The sequence below is a fragment of the Balaenoptera musculus genome, chromosome 10, assembly GCF_009873245.2.
Source record: "Balaenoptera musculus isolate JJ_BM4_2016_0621 chromosome 10, mBalMus1.pri.v3, whole genome shotgun sequence".
NCBI lineage: Eukaryota > Metazoa > Chordata > Mammalia > Artiodactyla > Balaenopteridae > Balaenoptera > Balaenoptera musculus.
The window spans coordinates 94,312,673-94,320,578 of NC_045794.1; positions in this window are offsets into that span (position 1 = coordinate 94,312,673).

The following is a 7,906-nucleotide window of genomic DNA, read 5'->3' on the forward strand; positions in this document are numbered from 1 at the left end:
TGGTGTCGGGCCTCTGGTCCTGTTAACCCCCTCGGGGCCAGGGCGGGGCCAAGGGTCCAAGCCTCCCAGCTGCCCCTTGAAGGAGCCTCTCAGCGGGAGAGACATCAGGCTGGCCCGGGGGGAAGGCTGTAGATCCTGGGCCTCCCACACTTCGGGGGAGAGGCCTTCTGGCCACCAGGGTCTGGCGAGAGCCTCAGGCGCGGAGCTGGGGTCAGGCTCCCCCCGGAAGGTTGGGGTGGTCCTACTCTCCCATCATGGAGACTTCATTCTAGGTGCTGTGGGCTGGAGGAGCCCCTGTTTCTCCTGGATGCCCTCTCTGCACCTCGTCCCCTGCTGGCCCCATGGCCCCATGGCCCTGGGTGTGGGGACATGCAGAGGAGCGGCCAGGAGAAGGGTTAAGTCAGGAACTCTTGGGATGGCTTTGGCCACGGCTATTCCTCCGGGAGAGGAGAACAAGGGGCCCATTCTCTGTGTGGGAATTAATAGCAAAGAGTCATCTGGGGTGTCATTCAAGCCCTGATCGGCTCCCAGAGGAATGCGAGAGAGAGAGAGAGAGAGAGAGAGAGAGAGAGAGAGAGTAAAAGAGTTGGGGTGGGGGTGGGGGGAGGGGCCTGAGGCAGAGATGTCAGAGGAAGGGCATCAGGGTCCGGCTGGGAACAGGAGCCCGCCCTGGCGGGTGGGTCCATGGCCCTAAAATGGGAGTCTGGCTTTTCGTCACAGCTGTGCCCCTGCCCCACTCGGGATGGAGACCCCCTCCCGTCATTCCCTCACCAAGGGTCTCCTCCTTCTGTCTTCCCTCTTTCCCAGAATGGCTGCACCCTCCATCCCCACGTGACTGTCTTCCCTGAGGCCTGGAACTCAGCCTGGGCTATGGGCCTGTCAGGGCGGACCATCGGGTTTGCTCTCCTGGGCGTCCCCAGTCTGAGTCCGTGTTTGCCTAAGGGTCCCTGGTGTTCCCTCTGGAAACAGGCCCCAGGCTGTGGACTGCCAGCCTGGGCTCCCGACTTGTACCCTCTGTCCCAGGGTCCAGTGGCCTGGCTCCAGGTCCAGCTCAGACACATTCCTGTCTGGTGACAGCAGGCACCTTCAGCTGTGCGCTTGTGGTAGGCACTGGGACACTTCAGCCACCACAAGGCCTCAGCCTCCCCTCTCTGTGTCAGCCTCGGCTGTAGCCCCTGGGTGAGGTCCTGCAGGCCTCCGAGACATCTTGAATGTCATGGCCTAAGGAAGGGCCTTGGAGAAGCTCCAGGTCCAACTCCTGTTTTTGCAGACCTGCAGGCTGAGGCCCAGGAAGACACTGCCTGCCCCCGGGTCATTTGTCTCTCAGCCCAGTGCCCTGACTCCGCCCCACTGAGGGCGTCCCAGGCCACTGGGCAGAGGTTGGGGGCTTTGGGGCGATCGGAGCAGGGCTCCTGCTTCCTGCCTGTGTGACAGGAGTGGAGCTCGTTAGTTTCTTGAGCCCGCGGGGGCGGGGGGGGGGTCTCGCCTGTAAATGAGGTCATGTAACACTCACCTGGCAGCTTTGTTGTGAGGTAAGAGAAGGTAACAGGTGTGCAGTGCCTGACACAATGGTAGGCTGCTGAGTGCTGTTGTGATTTGTATCGCGATTGTCATTATTATTGGAGGTCTGGGCAGCATCCACTGCCCGTGGACTGAAAGGCACACCTGCGCACCATCTGCCTGAATCCGCTCCGGGCAGGCTGTGCCCTCTTGGGCGAATCTTAGGAATCCCATGGTTACTGCTCCTGGGCTGTGGTTTTGGTGGGGGTGAGATTCCCAGCCCCCAAACCTCCTGGTGCCAGCATCATTTCCACACCTGGTGACTCATCCTGCTGGTCCTTATGGAACTTGGTACCTCTCCCCCGACAGCCTGGTGCAGGGACAGACTGTGCAGCCGTTCTGGGAGCTCTGGAAAGCTCTAGGCCTCCGTTTCCTCCTCTGTAACAGGGCCAGCCTCCTCGCCGTGGTAGACTCTGGGCATGTTGAAGCTGAAGGGATTTAGAGGTTGTCCAGTCAGATCCCCTTATGGTAGAGGTGGGGAACGGAGATCCAGAAAAAAGAGGGGCTTTTCTGAGGTACTGAGAGATGAGCAGAGCTTGCAAGCCCCTCTGCACTCGGCTGGAGTCTAGACTCCTGGGTCCTGGTCCAAACTCTGCCTTGAGGAGCCAAGTGGGCCTGGAAAATTCCATACCCCCAGCTGGGATGGAGAGAGGATCAACTGAAAGAAAGGAGAAGGAGCCTTTGGCAAACGGTAAAGTGCTTGTTATCTGGGGGGTTATCAGGAGGGCCACTTTGGGACCTCGCTGGCCTAGAGGCCCTGGGAGGAGAACAGCAGTTGGCCAGGCCTGTCCCCGTGCTCTTCTACAAACCCCGTTTAGGGGTCTAGGTCCAGAGGCTGCTAGACTGAGGCCCCTCCCAGAGGGACAGAGTCAACTTGGGTGAGAGGTGTGGACAGCCCAGGAGTTCTCTGCCCAGCCTGGGAGGTGGGCCCCGTGTTGGAAGGTGACATTCGCCAACATCCTCAAAGTGAAGGGCAGGCTGATGAGGTCCCACTGTCTCTCTGCTCTGGGCTCAGTCCCTGCCCTTGAGGAGCTCATAGCCTGGTGACCTTGGCACTCGTTATGTTAGCTCTAGTTCTCAGCCTAGCGCTTGGGACATGGTACTAAGGAAACGTTTATGGGATCAAATGGGGTGATGGTTGAGACAACCCCGCTGCTGGCAAGATGAAGTGTACAGATGGAGGCAAGGTCCGCGTCTTGCCTGGAAGCAGAGCAATGGACGTGGAATAAGTGAGGAGCGATGGCTGGGCCCTGCGGCCGGTGAGGGCGGGATGGTGACGGAGGTCGAGGACAGGGAGTCAGGCAGTCCTGAGTTTATGTCCTCACTCTGTGACCTCCTACTTGCAAGCTAGTTCCCTGCTCTGAGGCTCAGTTTCTTTATCTGTCAAATAGGGATAATAGGATCTATTTCAAGGTGTTGTCCTGAGACTCAGGAGGGGTAAAACATGCAGGTTCTCAAGTGCATGCACGCTGGGCACTCACACAGTGTGGCATGAACAGAGGTCTTTGGAGAGAACGGATGTAAATTATAGAAATATTTTACAGAGACACAGTTGACAGATACAGAAATAAACACAAGTTGCATTGTCTTAGATTCATAGCGACGAAAGATAGGTTTTCAGGGGAATTCATGAATTTACTCATTCTGTGGACAGTGCCTGAGTGCCTGCTCCGTGCTGCCTGTCTGCTGGCCACCAGGGATACAGAGAGGAATCAGGCACTGCCCCTTGACCTTGAGGTTCATGGTCCTGAGGAGGAGATGGTAGATAAACACCTAATTCATTGTACCCAATAGTGGTCAGCATTGGGGGGTGACAATACCAGGAGGTATCTTCTTAACTTTTGGCAGGGAAGGCTTTTTATTGACCCAAATAAAGTTTGAGAACGAAAGAAAAAATCACTAGCTTCAAAGTATGTGAAGAAAGCGGCAAAATAGAAATTAATCAAAATTTCAAATGAAGAATCACAAAAGTCCTTTAAAACGTGTTTAAAGCTAAATGATTATATTTATTGGGTTGGCCAAAAAGTTCATTTGGGTCTTTCCGTAACTAACATCTTACAGAAAAATCAGAATGAACTTTTTGGCCAGCCCAATAGTATGTGATGTGAATACATTTTAATGTGTTTGATATGATGTGGGGTCAGTTTGGTACCCTCTTATGAAATGATTCTACACACCAGGGACTGAGGGTGCTTAGCAAAGGGAGCTCTGCCTGTGGCAATCAAGGAAGGCTTCTCAGTGGAGGTGATATTTGGGGGCAAACCTTAAAGAGAGAGAAGGGGTTGAACAGAGGGAAAAGCAGCCTAATGGCAATTGAAGTAGAAGCAGCCTAGTGGCAACTGAAGCAAAGGGAGAGAGAAAGGGAAGCACATGGAGAATTTGGGAGAAGAGCAAGATGTTTGGGACTTAGGGTATGGAGAACAGGGGAGGGTCCAGAGTGACACTAGAAAGGTTGGCAGGGGACTTTCTCTTGAGGACAGTGGGGAGCCATGGAGAAATTTTAAGAAGGAGAGGGGGGTGGTGACACAGTCAGATTTTTTAAGTTCACTCTCAGAGCATCATGGAAGATGCATGCTGCGGGGGAGGAGAGGGAGGTGCTGGAAGAGACTGGAGGCAGGGAGGCCAGTTGAGAGGCTGAGGTGTTAATCCCGGTGAAAGATGATGAGGACCTGTGCTGGAACAGGGCCAAGATGGAGAGAGAAGGGGAGGAGAGATTTGAGAACTAATCAGGCAGTGGTTGGAGTGAAAGATGCTGCTGGAAACAGGTTGTAATACCAACACCTGCTATTCCCCGAGTGCTCTCTGTGGGCCTGGCGCTTTCGTGATGTATCTCCTGGCTGAATCCTCATAACAGGAGACAGGCTTCACTTAACGGAAATCTGCATTGTGTGATCCTTCAACTAACCAAAGTCCTAGGTGCCCTGCGTTTTAAAAAATGTTGGGGAATTCCCTGGCGGTCCACTGTTTGGGACTCTGTGCTTTCACTGCTGAGGACGAGGGTTCAATCCCTGGTTGAGGAACTAAGATGCCACAAGCTGCATGGATGGCCAAAAAAAAAAAAAAAGTCAAAAAAACATGTAACTGAGATATACACAAATTAGAAAATATAGAGAAACAAAAAGAAGAAAGTAAAACTCACTCTTAATCCCATTGTTCAGAGAGTGGTAACAGTTTGACGTAAATGTTTCCACACTTTTATCCCTGTGTGTGTGCAGCTATGTGTACATCTGAATGTGCCTGTGTGTCTGTGTGAGCAGTTCAACGCACAGTAGATGAGCTTGCCTCTAGGTGGAGGACACAGTAGATGTTTGGGGTTTATCTGTGTACATGTGTGTATCTGAGAGTTTGGGTTTACATCAGCTTCACGGGCAGCAAGCTGTTCTGGTCCCTATTTATTTTTTTAAATAAATTTATTTACTTATTTATTTATTTTTGGCTGTGTTGGTTCTTTGCCGCTGCGCGCGGGCTTTCTGTAGTTGCTGCGAGCGGGGGCTACTCTTCGTTGGGGCACGCGGCTTCTCATTGCGGTGGCTTCTCGTTGTGGAGCATGGGCTCTAGGTGCGCAGGCTTCAGTAGTTGTGGCACATAGGCTCAGTAGTTGTGGTGCAAGGGCTTAGTTGCTCCGCGGCATGGGGGATCTTCCCGGATCGAACCCGTGTTCCCTGTGTTGGCAGGTGGATTCTTAGCCACTACGTCACTAGGGAAATCCCATGGGTTCTTATTTATTTTTGCTCACTGGATCTGTCAGGGACTGAGAGAAGCTGGCTAAAGTCCCCTATTCTTAACATGCTTCAATTTCTCCTTGAATCTTCTATAGTTTCCACTTTATCGATGTTGACACTATGTTATTTGGTGCATAAATATTTATATTTTTATATCCTTATTATGTTCAGTTTTAGCTTTATAAATTTCACTTTCTCATCATTGTTAATGCTTTTTGACCTAAATTTAACCTCGTCAGATCATAAGGTTGCAAGCCCTGGTCATCAGTGTTTTCTTAGTATGCCTTCACCATCAGCAAACAAATACACACTGTAGATATTTAAACGTTTGAATTCTAGAGGCCAACAGAACTGAGTTGGAATCCTGATTCTGAGATTCACTGGGTGTGTGGCTGGGGGCGAGTCCCTTAATATTTTAAATCTTCATTTTCAATGAAAGAGACTAATAACCACTTCACAGCGTTATTGTGACTAGAGGAGAAAAGCCTTGCATTAAAAATAAAAGGTTGTTGGGACTTCCCTGGTGGTTAGGACTCCCGCTTCCACTAAAGGGGGCCGGGCTCCATCCCTGGTCAGGGAACTAGGATCCCGCACGCTGTGCGGCATGGCCAAAAAATAAAAAAATAAATACAATAAAAAAAATAGGGACTTCCCTCGTGGTCCAGTAGTAAAGAATCCACCTTCCAATGCGGGGGACGCGGGTTCGATCCTTGGTCGGGGAACTAAGGTCCCACATGCCGCGGGGCACCAAAGTCCACGCACCACAACTACTGAGCTCTCGAGCCTCAACTAGAGAGAGAAAACCCACACGCCACAACTAGAAAGAAGCCTGCCTGTCACAACTAGAGGGAAACCCCGAGCGCCGCAACGAAGAGACCGCGTGCCGCAACTAAGACCTGATGCAGCGAAAAAAATAAGGAAAAATAAATAAATAAAACAATAAAAAAATAAAAGATTGTTACGAGTGGGCACCCGCTGTCTGCAGGGCCTTGTGCTGTGGGGAATTCGAGGATTTCTTTTTTCTTTTTATAAAGTTTTTTTTAAAATTTATTTTTATTTATTTATTTTTGGCTGTGTTGGGTCTTCGTTTCTGTGCGAGGGCTTTCTCTAGTTGCAGCAAGTGGGGACCACTCTTCATCGCGGTGCGCGGGCCTCTCGCTATCGCGGCCTCTCTTGTTGCGGAGCACAGGCTCCAGACGCGCAGGCTCAGTAGTTGTGGCTCACGGGCCTAGTCGCTCCGCAGCATGTGGGATCCTCCCAGACCAGGGCTCAAACCTGTGTCGCCTGCATTAGCAGGCAGATTCTCAACCACGGCACCACCAGGGAAACCCAATTCGAGGATTTCTGAGTAGCCGCTTACAGTGTTCCTGGGTTGAGAGCACTTTCCTATGCAGAACTGAAAACAGTGCCAGGTGGGGCACCCGATTTCTACACAAGTGGCTGGGAGAAGGGCTGCTGGAGCTTGGAGGATGGAGACAAGAAGCCCAAAGGTCTTTGGGGAAGGCTCGAAAAATCTGAAAGGTACTTGGATTTTACTAGTAACAAGAGCTCCATTTTTCATTGAATAAAACCAAGAGGTCCAGTGAGGGTCAGGGACGAGCCTGAGGTCGCCAGTGGTGAGCAGCAGCTTGGGAGCTTGAACCTGACTCCTGACTTGAGGTCCAGCACACAGTGCCGGGCACCCGCGAGCCTGCGGGGAGCAGTACGACAGCAGTGACTGTGTCTTTGGCCGGCCCCCACCCCTTCCTCACTGGGTCTTCTGACAGCACCGGCCCCAGACTGCATCTGGGGGTAGGGGCACCTCCTGAGAGGGCGGCGGGCGGAGGGGAGCAGGCAGACCTATGCTCGGGGACATAGCAGACCTTGAGGGGTGGCAGGGTGGCCACCGGGCAGGAGGGGGCACCCAGCTGCAGGCACCGGGGTCTTAACCTGTGAGGATGAGCCAGAAAAAGGAAGGCCCTGGGCTCAGAGGAGGTGGGGAGAGAGGCAGGAGCCGTGGTAGCCGTGGTAGTTTCCTCCTGCTTGGTGGAGGAAGCCGAAGCATCTGGTGGTCAGAGGCAGGGGGTCAAGCTGGGCTCAAACTGTGGAGCAGCCGCCGTGCCTCCAAGCCCCGCTTCCACGACTACAAGATGAGGGTGGGAGCGATGCCTCCCGGGGGTTCTGGTGGGGGGCAAACAACAGAGCTGGGGCCACGGGGCCTCTGGTTCCCAAGAAGGCGGGCCTGGGGCACTCTGCTCCTTACAGGTGCCGTGCACACGCGGCAGGCCCTGGAAATGCTTGCTGAATAATGAATAGTGAACACATGAATGCCTGAGTGAGGGAGAGAGGGAACTAAAACTAGCTGCAGCCGAGGCCGATTTCTGTCCTGAGAACATTGTGAATTACAGTATTGTCGGCTCCCTGTGACCCGCTGGCAGGCTCACGCCCCACTCAGAGTGCGGTCTGCGTGTTGCCGCATTCCCCCTTGTCTCTCTCTCTCTAACTCCCTGCCTCCCCCCCTTTTGTTTTGGCCAGGCCACGCAGCATGCGGGATCTTAGTTTCCCAATCAGGGATTGAAGCTGTACCCCGTGCAGTGGAAGTGCGGAGTCTTAATCACTGGACCGCCAGGGAAGTCCCCCCTGCC